Source organism: Nycticebus coucang, chromosome 14, assembly GCF_027406575.1.
Source record: "Nycticebus coucang isolate mNycCou1 chromosome 14, mNycCou1.pri, whole genome shotgun sequence".
In the NCBI taxonomy this organism is placed as follows: Eukaryota; Metazoa; Chordata; class Mammalia; order Primates; family Lorisidae; genus Nycticebus; species Nycticebus coucang.
This window is the reverse complement of record NC_069793.1, coordinates 90,659,580-90,679,130: the sequence shown is the minus strand read 5'-3', so window position 1 is coordinate 90,679,130 and position 19,551 is coordinate 90,659,580. Positions and strand designations below refer to the sequence as shown.

The 19,551-nt window shown below is 40.6% G+C and overlaps 1 protein-coding gene and 1 non-coding gene across 2 annotated transcripts in view; one reads left to right on the top strand and one right to left on the bottom strand.

Annotated features, from left to right (window-relative positions):
- The window catches only part of CNTN5 (contactin 5), a 1,447,249-nt gene that overhangs the window by 345,050 nt on the left and 1,082,648 nt on the right, over nucleotides 1–19,551 (bottom strand). The window lies entirely within an intron of this gene.
- On the top strand, nucleotides 3,630–3,736 carry LOC128566128 (U6 spliceosomal RNA). The gene has a single exon (XR_008374424.1). It is a non-coding gene; the product is annotated as a U6 spliceosomal RNA (small nuclear RNA).

Below are 19,551 nucleotides of genomic sequence, written 5' to 3'. Positions count from 1 at the left end.
TTTTTTTTTTGTTTTCTTTGTTTTTTAAAACCACTTTTACTGAGGCACATACAATAAATATGCCAAATTTAAGGGCAAATTTTGATAAATTTTGACAAATGTATATACACCTCTGTAACCATCACCACAATCAAGATGTAGAACGTTTCCATCATTTCTTTTTTTTTTTTATTAAATCATAACTGTATACATTGATATGATCATGGGGTATCATACACTCGCTTCATAAACCATTTGACACATTTTTATCACAGTGGTTAACATAGCCTTTCCGGCGTTGTCTCAGTTACTGTGCCAAAACATTTACATTCTACCTTTACCAAGTTTCGCAAATACCCCTGTAATATGCACCACAGGTGTGATCCCACCGATCCCCCTCCCTCTACCCACCCCACTCCCTTTCCCACTTCCCCCTATTGTTAAGTTAAAAAAAAAAAAGTCACATTAGGTACACAGAAATAAGTATAAAATAACAGCTAATTTCTTGTCAAAAATTATGCAGTTAGAAGGTAGTAGAATGAAATGGTTAAAGAACTAACTCAAATATCTGTCCATCTAGAATTTTTGCTCAGTGATAGTATATTTGATAATTATTTTGCATTAGATAACAAATGCGAATATTGAATTAATGTATGTTAGTTGGCCTACATTAAAATAATGTAAGAATTACTTCGGGCAAAAAAAAAATAACATCAGATGAAAACATTGATCAAAACAAAGCATAAAGAGCACGAAAATGAAATGTAAACTACATGAATAAATATAAAGATTTTCTTATTATTTAAAAACATCATTCTACTATGGGCTTCATACTATATGGGGAAGTAATTCTCTATCTCACAAACCAAAGGAAACAAAATGGAATAATACAATACACAATTAACCAAAAAGAAGTCAGGTGAGTGATCACAGTGCTGGGTTTCATCCTTGTACCAGGGAAAGAGGCCCTGAAAGGAGCAGGAAAGACCGTGTCTCCAGCTTATGCCACCTCCCTGCTACCCCCCCAGCGCTGCACCAGCACCAGGTGCAGAGAGAAGTGATGCACCCAGGGAAGGCAGAGTGAAGTGATGGTGAGACTTTGAATTGGAACTCAGGGCCACCTTGTCACAAGGGAACATAACACAGGGTAGAATTCTGCAAGTGTCCATCGAGGGAGAGTTTAGACCAGCCTGGCCTATAAATAGATATGTACCTATACTAATGAAAAGTTAAAAAAAGAAAGATATCTACTTTAAATGTAAAGTCCTCCCTGCCTTGCAGAATTGGGAACAGGAAGGCTAGTAGGGTGCAGAAGAATAAAAGGAAAAGTCTTTGCACCAGGTTGATCAGCAACCCCCACCCGGGTCCCTCCTGGTCCCTCCTCCGTGATCCGGAGCAGCGAGGATGAGAGCTTCCCAGGCTCCGTACAAGTTCTAGGTGGGGCAATGGTGGTGCTTGAGCTGACTCAAAAATTTAAATACTCTTTTCTTGGTAATTTATGGAAGCAATAGAGAGAAATTCCTAAGACTACAGAATATTTGAGCAACACTCTCAACCAACTTGATCTACTTGTCATTTTTAGAATAGTCCACTCAATAGCAGTAGTATACAAGAATAGGTTCCAACGAATTCCCACAGCACGTGAAACATCTATAAAAGATACCAAATTCTGTGTCTTAAAATAAGTCTCCATTAATTTAAAAAGTTTAAATCACATGAAGTTTGTTATCTGATCACAAAGAAATAAAAATTGAAATTAAAAATATTAGAAAATTCTGCAATATTTGGAAAACAAATAGCATACTTCTAAATAACTAAATTGTCACAGAAGAAATTATAAGGTATAAAACTGGATTTTTTGATAGGGCTTACATTAAATTTGTAATTCTCTTTGGATAATATGGACATTTTTACAACGTTAATTATTTCAGTCCATGAACACAGGATATCACAGGATATCCTTTAAACATAGGTATGTTTAGCTGTGTGTGGTTTTTTTTTTTCTGCAGTTTTGGCTAGGGCTGGGCTTGAACTCACCACCCCTGGTATATGGGGCTGGCACCCTACTCCTTGAACCACACAGGCGGTGCCCCATCTGTGTCTTTTTTGATTTCTCTTATTAATATTTTATAATTTTCAACGTACAGATCTTTCACCTCCTTAGTTAAATTTATTCCAATGCATTTTATGTTTTTGATACTATTACAAACGGTATTCTTTTGTTTTATTTTTCAGATAATTTGTTGTTAGTGTATAGAAGCAGTGTTGATTTTTTCATAAACAAATTGTACTGATGTAATCTTCAGGGTTTTCTATACATAAGATCATGTCATCAGAAAACAGAGAAAATTCATATGGAACTACAAAAGACCCTCATTAGCCAACGCAATCTTTAACAAGAAGAACGAACTTGAGACTTTATATTAACTGATCTCTAAGTCTACTAAAGCTACACTAATCAAAATCGCGCAGTACTGGTGCAAAACCCAGCATATCATCCACTGGGACAGAAATGAAACCCAAGAAATAAATCCACACAACTGTCAACTGATCTCTGACAAAGGTGTCAAGCATACACAATGAGAAAAGGACAGTTTTCAATAAATAGTGTTGGGGAAACTGAGTATCCACATGCAGAACAATAAAATTGTATCTTTATCTCTCTGTGTATACAAAAACCAACACCAAATGGATTAAAGACTTAAACTTAAGACCTTAAAGTGTAAAATACTAAAACAAAACATAATCAATACCTTGCTGATTGGCCTTGGCAAAGGTATTTTGAATATGACTTCCAAAACACAGCAACAAAAGCAAAAATAGACAAATGTGATTGCTTTAAAGTACAGAGATCCTGCCCAGCAAAGGAAACGATCAATGGATTGAGGAGACAACCTATCCAGTGGGAGAAAATATTTGTAAAGCTTGTATGTGATAAGGATTTAATATCCAAATGACATAAGGAAATAAACTCAATAACAAGAAAAATATAACCTCGTTTAAAGAAAGGGCAATGGGCATGAACACGCACGGAGACCTACAAATGGCCAGTGGGTATGTGTAAACAGGATCCGCATCACCAATTATCAGAAAAATTAAAATTAAAACCACATTGGGCGGCACCTGTGGCTCAAGGAGTAGGGCGCCGGTCCCATATGCTGGAGGTGGCGGGTTCAAACCCAGCCCCGGCCAAAAACCACAAAAAAAAAAAAAAAAAAAAAAAAGAGAGAAGAAAAAAAATTAAAACCACATTGAGGGTACATGTTAAATCTACTAAGTATAGAATATAAATGTCTTTTTTTTTTCTTTCCTGCCTCACCAAGTCACCACGAGCACGTGTAACGTCTGCTGGTGTCAATTCGACTGTCCACACTTGGAAGACAACACCCTGGAGGCTGCACGTTGGTAGAATATAAATGTCTTAACACAATAACTAAGAAAATGTGGTGAAGGCTATGTTACTCAGTTTCATGAAAGTATTTCAAATGGTGTATAAACCCAGCACAGTGTACCCCATAATTGCATTAATGTACACTGCTATGATGTAATAAAAAAAAAATTGAGACACATCATCTCATATGTGTTAGGATGGCTTTTAAAAAAAGAAAAAATATGCATGTTGGCAAGGATGTGTATAAAAGGGAACCCTTGTGCTCGTTTTGGCAACACATGTACTAAAATCGGAACAATACAGAGAAGATTAACATGGCCCCTGAGCAAGGATGACACGCAAATTCGTGAAGCATTCCGTATTTTTTCATTGAATGTGTCAAAACACTCCGTTAAAAAATTTAAAGAAAGGAATCCTTATACTCTAGTAGTGGACACAAAAATTGGACTGGTCATTTGCAAAACAGTATGTCATTTAGCAAAAACTTAAAAATAGGACTATTGTATGAACCAGGAGGGGGTTGGGGTGCTCCCACTTAATGGGCACAATGTAGGGGTGTATGGCTCACCTCTTGGGTGCAGGACACAAGTACGAGAGGGACTTTGTCTAACAAATTCAAATATGATGACCCATTGTTTGTAACCTCACATTAACCTGAAATTAAAAAAAAAAAATTGAGTCTTTCTTATAAAAAGCGTTTGTGTGGACTCTCACAGATGGCGTGGTTAGAGTTAACTGGGAGTGCTGATGCTAGAATAATAGTTTCTAATTTTCTAAGATAAAAACATATAGTCAACATCATTTATCTTAAGATCTTCCCGGTACTATAGGAAAAATCTTTTATTTATGAACTCAGATTTCAAATATAAATGGAGGAAGAACATGTGATTAGGCAGGTTCTAACTGGCTTGATATCTAAACTAGCGTTTAATGTACATCACTTTATTCTTACTTTAATTCCTCACATCCACGATACTCCCTGATTGCAGGACATACCATTATTTTAAGGATTGGTTAGAAAGAAAACCTTGCCTAAGAAACGAGAAGGCACCATTGACCGCAGTAAAAATTGTAGATGTATTAAAATGAGAAAAAAGCACGCCTGTGTCCGTTATATGCAGGCTTTGTTTCAATGTAGTGGAGCTGGGAAGATGTCCTTCCTCCGTGTGTCTGTATAGGAAATACTGATGTGTGTGCTTCTTTCCGAAGTGTTGGGAAGGTTGGCTTTCTCTGTCGGGATGTATAAAACAAGTGACCTGATCTCATAAGGAACCTTCCTTTGAGAAAATGATCACAAATAAAACACTTCAAAGATTGTAATGTAGACCGATTCAATTGTTCCCCTAAAAGTAGGGAAATAATGAACAAAATTACCTTACCTTTTTTGTACTATAAAACAGCAGCGGACACTTTTCTTACTGAGTATCATCATTTTTGTATCTATTGGCTATTAGCTAGAACTTTTTTCAGACTAAAAAAAAATACCATTATAAACATTTGACATGGAACCCATCCCGCGTTGAATAACTACCAACAAAAAGAGAGGTGCTGCTCTGTTACATTGTAAATAAAAAAGAGGAAGAAAAATCAGAATGGCAGACAGCGAGTTTAGGCCTTAACGTATTTTGTCTGAATGCTCTTTCAGTGGACTTAACCATTCATTCCTACACACGCATATACTTATGTGCACACAGATACCTAACATGTTTCACTTATACAAGAAATACATTAAATCTAATTGCAGCAAATTCCCCCACGTACCTACGACTGTACTAGTGAAAATCAAGCATACAGCCATGGCAACGAATGCAAAGAGGACCAAATCAAACAAGAATGAAAATCTCCACGGTCAGGTAAAATAGAAAATGTTTAGATATAATGAAGGGCCTTGAGTTACCCAAGGCAACAGGGAATGATTATGAGACAATTTAGAACCACACTGATTACACACATACATTGAGAATAAATTTATATATATATATATGCACACACACATATATATAATTATATATTTAAATAGCATTTCTAGATTTACAACACAGGAGTGAAGTTGGAATATTTGCACTTCCCAATAAATTATTTTGTGATAAATACCGTTACAGAGTTAATTAAAAACTAGCTAACAGTACCTAGAAGGCGTAGGTACAGGAAATGTTCTTTACAAACGCTATTCGAATAATACCCTTTCCCTGTAATTTCACCCTCTCCTTCCCCATCTCAATGGAGTTTTTTTTCCAATTTGTGTGATGTCCTGAGAGAGTGACTTCGAAAGCAAAGATGGAACTGTGTCTCTGGTGCTCACTGGGAGAGAGCATGAAAATGAACAAACACACCGTGCATGTGGTCTTCTATGTCCCCGCCGTACGGGAACAGTGGGCATCAGAGACAATTTTCTCCTGTATCAATTCTCTGGAAAAGAATTGTGTTCTTGGAAATTGTTACACAGGGTCAGGAAGCCATATAATTACAAACCTTGTGTAGCATAAAAGTTGTGCACACATGTAGATAGGATATGTTTCTTTTTTTTTTTTTTTTTTTTTGGTTTTTGGCCGGGGCTGGGTTTGAACCCACCACCTCCAGCATATGGGACCGGTGCCTTACTCCTTGAGCCACAGGCGCTGCCCCAGGATATGTTTCTGAATTTGAAGATAAATTCTGAGTTTGGAAGAATAAGGCCTCCCACTAGAATGGCTAGATACTTAAAAAAATACTTCTGTTGTCACCTTCTAAATTATGATTTGTAAATATGTGACTAATGAGGCTAAGATGCCTTCCTAAAGTCCGAAGAAAATCATCAACTTAAATATATAATTAATGAAATAAAAATTGTTTCTGGAAATTGTTACATAGGGCCATGAAGCCATATGATGGCAAACCCTCTGCATTATAAAAGCTCGCACTGAATATTTTTATAACTCACAAAGCATCTTGTACAATTGGAGAGTAATAATAAAATTAATTTTTCTCTGACACTACCCAAAAGAAATGGTTTTTATCTTCTTGATGTGTCCTAAATATACAACAATATTTTGAGAAGACAAGGGGAACGGACCAATCTACCATGACTTGGTAGTCACAACTCACAGAGAAGTCCTCTTACTTTGCTCAAACTCTGTGCTTAGAGTCCACCAGCTTTTTAATTAGCCTTATTTCCATGGTCATTGGCAAATTATTGTAATTTTTTCTGCTTCAGCAGAATAGCTTTGGTAGGGCATCTTAATCATGCTAGCACTCAAATATCACTGTGAAAGAACTGTGTTTCCGAAACTTGAACATACAGCAACAGACACTACTTCATAAAACACTATGACGATAAAGCCATTCTTTCAGTACAGCCTGGCAGAGCCCCTCAGGGGCTCTGAATGCCTACACATATGTGGCCTGAGGCTTATAATTCTTTTGCTATATCAGTTTATTTTTGCTTCCCCTTGAGCATTATATATATACCTATTATGTCGATAAATGATTTAATTCCATCAACAAGTGTTCATTATGCACAAAGTTAGTGGGAATAAATTTCAGAGACGTTAGTGGAAATAAATTTCAGAGACATTTATGGAGATCACCCAGGTTATGGTGAAAAGGAAGAAAAAGCCAAAGTTAACTAAGGGATTATACTGTGACTGCCTGGGTGGTTACCTCCCGTGATTGTTAAATGTCCTTTATGTAGGTGGTTGAATGTCAGGAGCTATTTTGGGGTTAAAGTTCTAGAAACCAGGACTGGACCCAGAGGCTGTGGAATACAGAATCGAAGAAATCAAATAGGCTACTTAAGAGATAGAGCTGGACTCAACCATCATATTAAAAGTCTGAAATACACATCAGGCTGAAGGGCAGAGGAATGATTTGGAAATCAGGAGTGAGGCTTGGGGATGGTAGACAAATGACTGGGTCAAGTGCATGCAGCAGAGCCTGTAAAAAGCAGACCTTGGAGACATCCCCAAAGCTAATGGAACATCGATTACACACACACATTTTAAAGATACTCTTGTGTTATTTGCAGCAGAGGCAAGATAGCTGAATTAGTTCAATAATAATAGAGATGCTATCATTGTGGCAGATGAAATAAAATGAAAGAAGTGGATTTGAGGGATTTTTTTTTTCAGAGACAGAGTCTTATTTTGTCCACCCTTGGTAGAGTGCTGTGGTGCCACAGCTCACAGCAACCTCCAGCTCTTGGGCTTAGGTGATTCTCTTGCCTCAGCCTCCCCAGTAGCTGGGACTACAGGCGCCGGCCACAACGCCTGGCTATTTTGTTGTTGTTGTTGTTGCAGTTTAGCCGGGGCCGGATTTGAGCCCACCACCCTCAGTATATGGGGCTGGCGCCCTGCTCACTGAGCCACAGGCACCACCCGATTTGAGGGATTTTTTAAATGTCTGACAGATTGAAATGGAAGGTTTGGAAGAAGTCAATGAGGAGGCCAAAGGTTTGAGGTGAGATTTTTGGAGTTAGAGAAAGAGATGCATCAAGGATAGTATAAAAGTAAGTCACTACATATGCAGTTTCAAAGTTATTGAAAATTTTTGTACAAAATTTTAAAATGCATAAAATCCTAATGGCATGCATGCTACCAATGTTTCACACCTAAATCTCCAACCTCAGATGAAATCATTCTACGAAACATATGTAAATACATTTAAAATTTTTTTTTTTTGTAGAGACAGAGTCTCACTTTATGGCCCTCGGTAGAGTGCCGTGGCCTCACACAGCTCACAGCAACCTCCAACTCCTGGGCTTAAGCGATTCTCTTGCCTCAGCCTCCCGAGTAGCTGGGACTACAGGCACCTGCCACAACGCCCGGCTATTTTTTGGTTGCAGTTCAGCCGGGGCCGGGTTTGAACCCGCCACCCTCGGTATATGGGGCCGGCGCCTTACGGACTGAGCCACAGGCGCCGCCCCACATTTAAAATTTTTAATTGATCTTTCTCTAGGGGGCGAGTTTTGTTGCTGTCTGGACTCATTTAATCCTGGCATGACAATAACATATGGTGAACGGGCTTAGTTCCTCAATGGTGATTTACGAACACACGTACCATGTATAGGAGACTGTGCACTGTGACAGATTTATATAGTAAGTGTTGTCATCAAACCTATCAGGTAGAATTAGATCTCAAATAGATATGTTCTAGAAAGTCCGTTGTTACATAAGTCAACTTTAAAAGCAGCACTATGCGTGTTAAAACACTATTGGAAAAGATAACCATTGGGCAAAGCATTCACATTTCCAGCAGAACACTCCATAGGAATTTGCGAGTGATGATTACATAAAAATTCTAGAAATTCAAGACTGAGAGTTCAAAATAAGGATGTTAAGGTTAGAGCCATATGTTTTCAATTCACTGAGATAACAGGTCGAGATGTGGTTGTAATTAAGTGAGATGTAGAAATTATTCAGTCTTAGGTAACAGTTTCATTTTAAATATACTGAGATGTTGACAACTTTTTGGTTAAAACTGCCTGTTTTCTTACTTTATTAACAGCTCATTCAAGTGTCAAGATTATGTACATGGGAAATATTTAAAGGGTGTTAGGCAATTTTAAACTGATCCAAGTAAAAATCTTAGTAATTTTAGTATTATCTCTTGGTTCACGCCCTTGGTTATTTGCCTTGCCTTCAAAGGTTCCTAGTTTTCAATCATTAAAATACTGAACTACATTGAGAATAATCTTTGCTGTGATAAACTGAAAGTTACTCTTGGCAGCTGAAAAGTGGCAAGATAAATTGAGAAAAGCATTGGCTTGCATCAGGAGCCCAAGTTCTGCCTCCATAGCTTGCTAGCTGTTTAGTCTTGCAAATTTGTATAGTTTCCCTGTTGAGGCAGATTACGTGGTTTTATTGCAGCTCTGGAAAAGTTGGACATATGATCCCAGTTAGCTGGGACTCCAAATGTGAATAATAAATTGGTCCTGTTTGCCTAGAAATAGATCACATCATTGAGTGCAAAAGTAAATGAGTAAATAAAACATTTTCTTTCATAGCTGGCACTATGGAAAAATGCTGAAAATGTAGAGTATTAAATGAAGAAGTGTCAAACCATTAGTCTTGGCAGAACATCCACAGGCCTTGGTCTAGCTGTTCCTCGTGGAGCTCAGTCTCCCTTCTACAAATTGATGGCAGGGTATGCAATCTCTAAGGTTCTTTCAGAATCTTTTACCTTTGGACACCACTTTATATGAAGATATGTCTTTGTTCTTACCAATATGAAAGCAACCGACAGGTGACAAGGCTAATTTTCTCGATTCCATAATGTACCATTTTCCTGTGAAATCTGAACCTTTATTGATTCCTAGAGCCAGAAACTTGACTCTATCCCCAGATCTTCTGTCACTCTAAGGGTTAAGTAATTTGATTTTAGTTTGATAGACAAAGACCACACAACTCCAATTCATTTTTAATTCCAACAGTCCTTAGTGACTGGCAGTTCCAAATAAACAGTATTAATAAATCATCAATCTGTAACTAAAGAGTTGGTTCTCTCAGGAACGTTTGCCAGTTGCAGACTGTGGGAACTCTCCGAGGAATATCTGTCATTCTCACAGTTACAGTGGGACACGGGAGCAGCAATTTGAGTCAGCTAAGCTAAGGACTAAGGAAAGAAAATATAAACCACAGGAAAAAATGACTTTATGGATTGATAACTGGTACCCTTTTATTTGCAATAAACATATAAAAGAGAAAAACATTACTTAATATCCTGGTTTCCTAATAGTCGTTTGATGGAATGTAATAAAAGATGATTTCTAAATGCTATCTGAAAGGAAGATAAGCAGGTACTAAAAAGGGCAGGAAATTGGATGTGTTTTTCCCTCCCACCTTGCCACCAGATTTCAGATGAGTTTGGAAAGGTCATTCACATAATTATTAAAGTCACAGGTTCAAGGCCTTTTGAGCACAGCTGATCTGATTGTGTGTTAATGGCTGCAAAAGCAAGATAAGGAACACAGTAAAGTAAAAGGAAGGAAAGGAAAAAAAAAATCTTCCTGTAAAGCTATTAGCTTGCAGGATTGTCATAGTGAATAAACTGATGTTGCTTTACTTTTATTATGAAGTCACCCATTTGCCCTTGTGCATGGGGTCATTTAAGTGTCAGTGACCAGATTTTACTTCTTTGCTGTTGGTGGCTATTTGACCTATCTAGTGATCTTTCTGAGGGCTGCAAAAAGTCACATGATGAAATGAAATGTGCTGGAAACTGTAGCGAATGTAAATGGGGTAAGAATTTTCAGGGCCAAGACACATGCAAGGCATCCAGAGACATTTGTCTGTCCAGACTAAAGGCAATAACATACCTCCCATTAGGAAAGAGTCACAGTATTTCTTGTACCTGAATCCAATTCAGTATGCATATGTAGCACCTGCTGCATACGAGAACACTTTAGGGATTCAAAAATTCAGAGCAATAATGAAGACAGATACAGGCAGCCGCCTCACTGTGGCAGCCTAAATTGTGAGACAGGGGTGGTCATACAGTTGTAAAGATGAGAGACTGGCTCGCAAGAAAATCAGGGAGGATTTAAGAGAGAAGTGGCATTTGCCCTAAGTGTTACTTAATAGGAGAGTGGGGGAGGATATTTTAGGTGAAGATAGTCTTACAACAGTACAGATGTGAGAGAACACCTGTGGCTGAGGTATCGGAAGAGCTGTGGGTGACTAAGAGAGGGGTTTGAAAATGTCAAGTGGAACCCGCTGGTGGTAGTTTTTAAATAAACATCTCTTAGCTCTGCCTTTCTTTCTTTCCTTCTTTCTTTTTTTCTTTCTTTATTTAAACCCGCCCTGACACCATGGCTTGCCTGGTGTATCTCACACTCCTCCTCCCCATGAGTCATTTGGTTTGGGGCCTGGATATGCCACAGATGAGTCCTCCAACATCCTGGCCTCTCATTTGAGCACCCCACTCTGACCACATCCTCCTAAGCCTCCTGCCATTTCAACACCACATTCCTGCTCTGTGGTCAAGGGGAGACCTCTAAGCCCTTGACCCCTCCTTTTGAACCCATTCTTGGCTTCAGCGCTCCCTCTTTCCTGGAATATGTCTGAAGATCATCGTTTCATCCACTCACTTGCCAATATCCTCAGTTCCCCTTCCTTTTTTTAATGGCTTTAAGTGACAGAGGAACCTTCCCCCACTCCCCCACTTCCTGCAATGGCTTAAGCAAATGCGAAAGTTTATTTCTCCCATAGCAAACACATTTTAAGGTAGGTACCTAAAACTAGTCTAGTATAGCAGCTTCAGTTTTTAGGCCTCAAGCTCCTTCTAGCTTTCTGGTCTACCATCCTAGGGGTAGTGCCCTTATCCTCACAGACCTGTGTAGCTGCTAGAGCTCCCTCCATCAAAACCAAGTTTCAGGCAGCAAGATGGGGGGAAAGAGATCAATAAGATAGCACCAGCTCCCTTTGAAGGTGACTTCTTATGACTTACATGTGACACTTCCACTTTCATTCTAGTGCCTATGATCACTAGTGCCTAGTGTCATATGATCACAACTAACGGGAAGGAAGGCTGAGCAATAAAGTCTTTTAGCTGGGGGGCATATTCCCAGATAAACTGTAGTGTCCTGTTACTGAAGAGAAAGTGTCAGTATTTGGAGGCAACTGACAATTTCTGTATCAGTTGCTAAGAGCAAATTAATAGAGGGATTATTTTGTAAACAAGTACCATAGTGGCTTAAATGACTAATTTATTTTTTCACCATTCTGGAGGATACAAGTTTGAGATCAAGGCTTTGTTGTCGGCGGGACTGGTTTCTTTACAGGCCCATCTCCTTGGCCTGTAGATGCCATCTTTTCCCTGTCTTTACAAGTCCTTCTGTACATGTCTGTGGCCTAATTTCCTATAAGGACACCAGTTGCACTGGTTTAGGGTCCAATCTAATGACTCCATTTTAATTTGTTCACTCTTTAAGAACCCTACCTCCCAAGTACAGTCACATTCTAAGGTACCAGAGGTTAGAACTTCAACATATGACTTTAGGTGGGGACACAATTTAACCCGTAACACCCTGCCTTATTTCTGATTTCCAAAACTACCACAAAAATCAATCTAGCCATCCACTTTGACTTTTTTCCCCAGTGGAAAAGGCCACAAAACCTGATGGTTTGGAGGCCATTACAATGGTCAAAATCCAAACACCCACAAAGAGAACATCAAAAAGTGAAAGAGGATTAGAAACAAGTAGAGGCTGGGGACATGGAGAGGTGGCCGAGGAATGTCCTGCGTAAATGGAGTGGCTGCTGTTAAGTTGCAGCTAATGCCTGCCTGATGGAAATGCCATCTCTGTATTATAGCTCTTCCAGTGGTTTTTTTATAGAGTTGCCAAACATTTTATGTGACTTTCTCAAATCTTGTACGTTGGCAACTGGGTTAAAAAGGAAAACAAAACACTTCTCAGGACAAATTTAACACATCCAGGGGATGGATTTGGACCACAGGCCACTATTGTGGTCTCCAGTTCCAATTCCAGAATCTTGGAATTCTTTCTACACATATTTATTGAGCACTTTCTGAGGCTTGGGGCCCTCCTCTGGATTCCAAGGACATAGCACTTAGAGATGGATGAATGTATATAAGCGCCCACAGTGTGGTGAGAGCTATGAAGGAAGTGAATGGGACTCTAGGTTAGATTTATGTTGATGGAAAGTCATTAGGGAGGTGACACTTGAGATGTAAGACCTGAGTAGGAGTAGGGGGGAAATGTGCTAGAAACAGAAACCAGGATGTGTAAAGGCCCCGAGGTGCTAGGAAATGTGGTTCTTTTTATATTAAGGGAAATGAAAGGTGGGCAGGAGGGAACACCTTGGTGAGAAATTTGATCTTTTTCCTGCCTCCCCTGGCCCCCCAACAAGATCAATGCAGACCATGCCAAGGAGGGTTTCCATGCTGGAGAGACTGGAGATGCAGAAGGGCCCGGGGCTGGGAAAGGCCAGCGGATCCCAGACCCGGGGTTCCCGCCCTCGGGACTCCAGGAGGCCTCCCCACGCTTCTGCTGCTACTCCGAGGTCTGCAACCTCCAGGGGACGCCCGGGTAGGGGGCGCGGCCTTGACGTTGCCAGGGAGGGGCGAGGCCTGGTGTGAGCGCCCCCTGGGCGTGTGACCGGTTTGGTTTTCAGTTCGGGACCTGACGGTGACTCGGGTAACCAGGATCTGTTTCCTTGCGTTGTGAACTTGCAGCTGCCTAAGAACCAGATCACCTATTCCGGGAAGTTCGCGGACGATGTGAGCTGGAGCCGGACTCGCGTGAAGTGTTTAGTAGATGAGGGTGTCGGGATGCGGGGCTGGGAGTCCGGTCTAGATGGAGGCTTCGTGCAAGGACAGGGTCCAGGGATTTAGGGGAGAGGTGGCGGATCAGACCACAGGGCCAGACTCGGTGTAGGTTATGCGTAAGGGTTTTTCAGCTCCGCCTTTCTATACTTGGCCTGGTGGAGGGGACTGCATTGCTGCTGAGGGAGACTGCAAGGCTGGAGGCTGGAGAGAGACGCCCTTCCTGGGTTTGCACCAGTAAGGCTTCTTAGGAGCTTCTTGTCTGCTTGAGGGTGCTGTGAGTGGCGTCTGAGCCAGGCGTGCTTCTCACAGCAGCAACAGAGGGCAGTGTGAACTTTTATACTTAACGGGACAAGCTTCCTGCCTCCAACTTCAACCATTCCCCAGAGTGTGGCTCTTAGAGTGGCATCTCAGGGTAAAATTTTTAGCAATTCGAACTCTTCTTTTTCTAGGGATAGAGACTGCTTTCTGCAGTTCCTAACTCTCTGTATTTTAAAGTTCTCACTTTTACCCTGTGACCTGGTTAACAACTTGTATAGATGAGACTTACACAGTGAACACACCCAGTTGAAAATACCACAACTTTCAGTTACACACTACCCTTAGAGCCCCTGAAGGCTATTTACTAGACTCCCCAGGGGTCGCTTCCTGGAGTTGACCTTTGACTCCCCATCTCTCAGTGAGTCCTGCCTCCAGGGTTCAGTAGTAGACTTGAGAAAAACCAAAGAAAACCTTGTTTCCCTAACTAAATTCACAGGGCCGAATGCTGAGGAAGAAAAGTCATCACTCTTCATTTATACTTTCTTCATATGGCACGAAGCACTTTTAAATGTTCTGTAATAATGTTATTGCCAAAAGGCAGCTCATTAAGTCTGCCTGACTCCATCCTTCTACTCTTAATATTTAGCTCAAATGTGGGTGGATGAGCAGCCAGGAAAGGAGAATGTTTAAAATTTTCATTTCCAACTCTTACCCAGATCATTTCTCTCCTTTCAGGGAATGTTACATCTAAATCATTAGAAGGCAAATGGGCATTATTATATTCTTAACGGCAGCACAGGCAAGCTCTCCTCTGCCTCTCCTGATAACCCATTTTCCCAGGAACAACTCATTTTGTCCAGAACTTCCAGATTACACCAATCTAATTCTGCTAGTTTAATCCTATAAGCGTTGGAATTTCCCTCCCTCCCCACCTTGTTGAAACTGGAGAACAGCTTGTGAGCAATCTCTTGATAATAACCTTCCATATGTCTAAAACAGCCTTTTCTTTCCAAAGTAATTAATTCTCCCCCACCATTTTCTTACACTTTGCCATATTTTCCAGCCCTCCACATACCTTTGTTTCCCTAGGAATGGGTCATCTTCAAGCATTCCCCATATTTTCTGGGGATTTTCCTTTGCAGAATTGACCAAAACCACATAGAACATGCAGCAGACACTTTGCATGTTAGTAATTAATTTTGTGCTCAATATTGGGCAGTTCTATTTTAAGAGTAACTTTTAGGAGTGAAGTAGCACACTCATTTTGTGTTCTGCCCCAGCAGCCTAGAGAGAGACCATCTGATTTTTGTTAAATTAAGATTTAAGTAGAGGTTTCTTTAGAAGAAAACTTGCAGCTTACCCATATATCTTTGTGTTTTTTAAGACAGTTTTAGTATGTTGCACTTGGTGGAGTGCTATGACGTCATAGTTCACAGCAACCTTAAAATCTTGGGTTTAAGTGATTCTCTTGCCTCAGCCTCCTGAGTAGCTGGGACTACAGGTGCTCCCCACAACGCTCGGCTATATTTTTTGTTGTAGTTATCATTGTTGTTCAGCAAGCCTGCACTGGGTTCAAACTCACCAGCTCCCCTGTATGTGGCTGGCACCCTAGCTGCTGAGCTCAGGTGCCAAGCCACCCCATATATCTTTCTGATGAACTTTTTACTAAACATCAAATCAGGCAGGTTGGTGAACTTGGGGGATATCAAGAGATAATGAAATTTGATGTCATTATGTCAAATAATGATATCATCATCATTATTATCAATTTCAAATCATTTATTTTATTTTATTTTCTTTAAGAATACAGAAAGAGTATAAGCTGTGTATTTATCTACACATGTATCTTCTAAGTGATAGGAACTGAACACCTTTAGAGACAGATCACAAAGAGGTGAGTGTGCTTTTCAAGAGCAATAAAAGCATAGTTTATAAGCAATGGGATAATATTCTGACATGTTCTGATGTATGATTCTATAACAATCAAAGAAATTTCCTAGTTTGGTGTGTCTAATGTCATGAGACATAAGAAGTTCAAAGGAAGAAAATCCGCTATTACAATTGTTTAGTCTGAATTTAAAATTGGAATACAGAACCATTCAAGGCCTGACAGGGGACCCAAGTTTTCCTAGGCCTGGGCAATTTCATGAAAGGAATGCTCTAACATTTTGCCCCTAACTAGAGGGACTGCATTCATTTGTCAGTAACACTCATTAACTTAGAAAATGTGTTTCATCTGCCAAGTCCTGGCCACGTGTAATTCTCAACACCTAATACCCCTAAAGAGCCCATGTAGAGACTTCCCACTGGGGTCTCTCTCTCTCTTCTGTCCAGAAGCTCTAAAACTCTTCACTCCTTCTGTATTCCTTTCTAATAAAATCCTGTCTTACCACTGATCTGTGGTCCATGGGTTCCTTCTTTAAATCCTTGAGATGAAGGACCTACTGAAGAAGAAATTCTGATAAAATATTTTGGGGGTGTCATCCTGGATTAAAGATGAGTGGTAAGCAATGGGACCACTTTATCCTGTTTTTCTCTATAATCATGATAGTGGAGACTAATAATTTGGATGCCCATCAGCCCCTAAAAGCACATAGTGCAGCTGCCAACCTCCAGGTCTTGAAAGAGGCTGTTGGGGAACAAACTTTCTAATTCCTCTTGGCTCCGAAAGAAAGGAGCAGAAGGGAATGTTAGAAGGCTTCTGAACCCATTCTGTAATCATTCCTTTACTCTGGCTGAGAGCCAAGCAGACAGGAGTAGCACCCGGGGGTCCCGGGGGTCCCCAGCAATGATTCTGACCTGAGGGCTCTGGCGGGCCTTCTGAGAAACGTGCTCTCCCAACCCTTTTACTATCCACTCGTGTCTTCCAAACTTAGTATCTATCTCTATAGATCCCTGCCACTTTTTCTCTCTCTCTGTGTAGTTTACATGCTTGGTTTAAATGTTGGTAAAAGATTACTTTATATATATAGTTAAGTTTGTACTGGCTCATTCTGGTATTTTTCAGATGTAAGTGTGCTTCAGATGTTGTAGGTGTATTGTAAGGTCCTTTTTATTGTCTTTCACTGCAAGATTAAATTCAATTGGCTTTTTGTGTTTGAGAAAAAAACTGAACTATGTTAATGATTAGAGACCAAGAAGATGGCTTCAAACAAAGGGCAAAATGGACTCTCCTACAGAACTTCTCTGGGTAACCAGGAGCCTACCAGGGGAAGCTAGGGCAGCCTCCTCCAGGCAAGACTTTCCCAAAACCCTAGGCTATAGTTCAGTCTCTTCTTCAAAAGAAAAAGAGAAATGAAGAAAACTTTTAAAAATGAAGAAAGGCAAAGAAAATGACCTGGGATATTTGATTTTTTTTTTTCTGGTCTGTTAGTGTAAATGGAAATGTTCAAGTCATTCCAGGTTTCTCTAAGACTTCAGCAGTTGTCACTAATTCTAATACAAAAATTTTAAAGCATCTCTCAACCCTGATTTGTTATTAAGTTTAATTATTATTGCCTTACTAACTTTTGTGGAAGAAATAAGGGTGGGAAGCACAGCATTTAAGACCTGTCCATGATAAAAAGCCTATTTTCCTATTACTAGGAATTTAGAAAAAGCTTGTAAAAATTATCACATGTGAGCACCGCAGCTGTTTTCTCCAGGGCGGGGCTCATCCCCACTTTGATTGACAGGTGTATTCTCAAGGGCAGGTACAGAAAGGGGCAGAACTCGCGTCAGGTGGGAACAGGCTCCCACATACCTGATTTCTCAGGCTGTGCTGCCGGCAAGTACTAAGCACAGGCCAGCCAGTGGCTACAAAGTGCTACACGGGTAATTGCAGCTAAGTCCAGACAAGCACAGGGGCTAGGCCGGCCACTGTCCTGAGGGATTCTTCCCTAAGCATTGGAAGGACGCTTCCTTTTGTTTGGGTGGAAGGCTTCCTGGGTTGTTCAGAGGATGATTTTAACTGGGGAGCACAGAGGGGAGGATTGATTAAAGTGCTGACATTTGTTCTTTCCCACACATGGGTAACCGCTCTCTCTCTGAAAGAACACCCTGGTAACAAGTTTTTTTGCCAAGAGAACTTTGATCAGGTGAGACCACTATGGCTTCCAGATACCTGATTTTTTTGGCCTGTGCTGTTGGAACAACCCGCTGGGGTGTATTCTAAACTGTTGGGATATAGTTGACCCCCAGGCGCTGTATGGTTTTCTTCTGCATCCAGGGCTGGCTTTAGTATCAACTCTGTAATGGTGAACAATAACCACCAGAAAGTACTCTAAAATTAGGGTAAACAAGAGGAGAAATGGTTTGAATTGCCTGTGTTCAGCTTGCTTTTTTCTCAGAGACAAACACCAACTGTGTAAAATGTGTCAGATAGATCCAGCTCTCCTGGCTGTAGTAACTTCCCCAAATGGCCAAAGATTCTTGAGAGAGACACTGTCACCACCTAGTTCAAACCCACCATCTACTTCTCCCACACCTTCCTCTGTGCCTTTAAAAAAACCTTAAGAAGGAGTCTGTTGGGACCCCATCCTACTGGGACACCCCCAGAAAGCAAATGTACCCTTCTTTATGTCCCTGGGTCAAGATTGTGGGTAGCGAAAGGGGAAATGCTCAAGTATTCACTCCATTTTCTCTGCAAGATTTAAAAAAATTATGGTTGATTTAGGAAAATTTTCTTTCTTTTTTTTTTTTTGTGGTTTTTGGCCAGGGCTGGGTTTGAACACACCACCTCCGGCATATGGGATGGGTGCCCTACTCCTTGAGCCACAGGCGCCGCCCTAGGAAAATTTTCTGATGAGCCCAGACAGGTACACAGATGTTCTCCAAATGTCAGAACAAACCTTCAACCTCTCTTGGAGAGATGTAATGCTATGACTAGATCAAACTTTAACTTTAAGAAAAATGAAGTTTTGGATGAGGCTGGAGAGTGGGGTGATTGTGGTTCATGTCCAATACTGATAGCAACCTAACTGAGGAAAGGGACAAGCAGTTCCTTTAGAGGATCCTGAATGGGACCCTGAGAAACAAGGTGACTGGTGGAGTAAATATTTCCTAACATGTATCCTAGAAGATTTACATTGATCCAAGAAAAAGCTTATGAATTATTATAAGTTGTCTACAGTTTACCAGGAGCAAAACAAGAGTCCCTCAGCCTTTCTTGAGCAGCTTAGGCAGGCAATGAGAAAACACACTCAGTTGACACCTGACCCCTGAGAGGGCCAAATTATTTTAAAAGATAAATTCATTATTCAAGCTGGCTCAGATATTAGAAGAAAACTCTAGAAATTGGCTCTAGGGCCTGATTATAACCTGGAGAACCTTAAAATTGGCACAGTCATCTTTTATGGTCAAGATCAGGAGGAAGAGGAGAAAAAAGAACGAAGGGATAGAAAAGAATGGCAGTTCTAGTATTGGCACTCTGACAAATGTGCACCATTCAGGGCCAGAGGGTAGCTAAAGGAGCTAAGAGCAAGTCCTTCAAATGTGGTCAGATAGAAGAAGATTCAGGAGAGATTTCACCCAGCAGTACCGTCTGCCGGGCAAGCCATGCACATGGTAATGCAAGGTGAAATCCAGAATGCAAGGGTGACCACTGGAGGGCAGCCTGTCCTCAGAGGCGAGGGTCTCCTGGGACAGTGACCCCATCAGTCCCCAACTGAACCGAGGATGCC